This window comes from Leiobunum rupestre, chromosome 1, assembly GCF_980474605.1.
Source record: "Leiobunum rupestre chromosome 1, qqLeiRupe1.1.hap1, whole genome shotgun sequence".
Taxonomy (NCBI): Eukaryota; Metazoa; Arthropoda; class Arachnida; order Opiliones; family Sclerosomatidae; genus Leiobunum; species Leiobunum rupestre.
Window position 1 is genome coordinate 43,616,718 of NC_143384.1, and position 2,596 is coordinate 43,619,313.

Genomic DNA, 2,596 nt, shown 5'->3' on the forward strand with positions numbered 1-2,596 from the left:
AGGTCATTGAGTATATTTTAGAAATCGGGTCTAACGTGACATCGCCGAAGGTACACGGAGGTACACACCAAAGGTATATCTAGCGCTTCGCCTTAATACTAGGTCATTGAGTATATTTTAGAAATCGGGTCTAACGTGACATCGCCGAAGGTACACGGAGGTACACACCAAAGGTATACCTAGCGCTTCGCCTTAATACTAGGTCATTGAGTATAGTTTAGAAATCGGGTCTAACGTGACATCGCCGAAGGTACACGGAGGTACACACCAAAGGTATACCTAGCGCTTCGCTTTAATACATCGCCGAAGGTGATTTCTCTGTGTATACCCCGTGGTCGTTGCGCTTTTCGCCTTAATTAATTGAGTATATTTTTGTCATTGAGTATGTTTTTGGAATTTCGGATCGGATTTCGCACTGTTGTGTTAAAAGGTTAATATCTCCCTGAGCGGTTTTCTCCGTATCTATATTATAAGGAGCGCTTGGTACGTCAGTCGTACGTCCGAGCTTTCTGGAATGTTTGTTTAGTCTGTCATGAAGCCAAAGGCGGGGCGGTTATTTTTGCGAGGGAAAAGGGTACCCCGGTAATTCTGGCTTGGGGAAAAGGGGGAGGGGTGCCTTTCTGGTGGGTTTCGGCTATGGGGAAAAGGGTACCACGGAAATTCTCGCATGGGAAAGAGGGGTAGGGGAGCTTAATGGGGGAGGGGGTGCCTCGCAACACACAACAAGCTGAGGGCTCGGCTAGTTTGTTTAAAAGCGCGGAATCTCAATTGTAAAATGCTTATGAAACTGTTAATTTAGTATGTAATTCAATACAGAGATCGGGTCATTGTTAGTTTTATTGTACCGTTGAAATTCGCAAACCTTTTATTCCGATAAATAGCAGCACTAAAATATTAACGATATTATTTTCTTGCAGGTTAACCTTTTAATTTTAACACTCTGCTTAATAATTGCGCTCTGTCTGTCTGGAAAACTGCTTTTTAGGAGGGAAGAAATGCGTCTTTCTCGCGTCGACGCTCTGAAATTCTATTTGGAAGCGTTATGGGACACGTGTGTTGTCTTTTTTAACGAAAGTAAGTGAGCACGTTTTCTATAGTTTCATAGAAAAATAGCACGGGTAGTGCCCGCTGAGCAACTATCTCAAAGAAAAATAGCACGGGTAGTGCCCGCTGAGCAACTATCTCAAAGAAAACTCGGGCGTGGAAATGGAAAACGGTGCATAAAACGAGTAATAAGAATTTAGTGGGCGCGAAATAATTTTTATGTCTGACCGAACTGCGCGCGCCAATGTTCGGGTGGTGTCTAGGAAGATCATTCTGCCAATTGGGGTTTTCGAAGATATATCGAAAATGGTTAGCAATGACTCTAATAAATTGTGGAGAGAGTCTAATTATTCATTAAGTAGCAAAGGTAAAAAGTTACACGTGAGCGCCATAGACGCTTAAATAAAACCTGTTCAGCGATTTTCCTAGAAATAGTAATACAGAGAGCCAGGACAAACTGTTAAAAGCGATTTATTTTAAAGCACGCGCTGCTAAATATAGAAGGGCGTGTCATTACGAGAAAGGTCAAGTGTTGCTTTTTGTGCAAGATGATTGGGTGCTTTTCTTCTTCTGCCAGTCTGGATTGGTCCAAGCGTCCCCCTACGCTCAAGAGTCCATTTTGGTTTAGGATTGGTCTAAGTTTGGCGATTTCGGATTCTCTTGGAACGGTTGTGTCGGTTGTTCGTTTTGACATCGTCAATCGTGATTTCTATGTTGGCCAGATCCAATGAAAACTCGTCTAATTCAGTTCTTCATAGTAATCCTAAGATTTTTTCGGTGTCTGACTTTATTTCTATCTTCATGGTTTCATTGGACGGCTGCATTTCACTCCCCCATTTCTCTCTTAGCTCCGAAGAATTAAGAAACATTTTCGTAATGTCATATTTGCACCTTTTAGAATACGGGTGGCAGATGCTGACATTTCGTAGGCCTTTTTCACGTCCACGGCCCCGCTTACGTAATCGTCCACGTACAATTCTTCGTTAAGAGCGTCGATTACTTTTCAATCTTCTTCCGGTTGGCTCTTTAGTGGCAGCTTGATGGTTACGGCGAGTAGAAATGGGTCTGAAGTGACTGCGAATGGTATTGGAATTTGTTGTCTAAGATTCGACCTTCGTGTTCTTTGAGCCTGAGGAATCGTATTGAGTCCGTTTCGTCCTTATTAAGCGAGACTAGGAGAAATGCTTTCTATAGGAACGGAACCTCAATAGCGATGATATGGATCAGATTGTCTGGTTCTCTGGTATTTCTCACGGCTACTGGTACTGGTTCTTGGGTGTCGTTCATAAATTCTACTATCTGAATGGATTGTTCTCCAATGATGGGCAGTTCGAGTTTTCAAGATATCTCCTCCTTTGTAAAAAAGGCTTGGCTTCCGTTATCCAAGAGGCATCTGATTTTCTTCGATCTTCCGGTTTCTTCGGGCGAGCTGATTAGGACCTTGACAGTTTGTAGGACGACCATGTTTAGGCTTCTGTCGACGGTGCTTACACTTAGTTTCTTTATTGCACTTTCTTCGGCGACGACTGGTTTTTCTCTTCTCAGGGGTGCT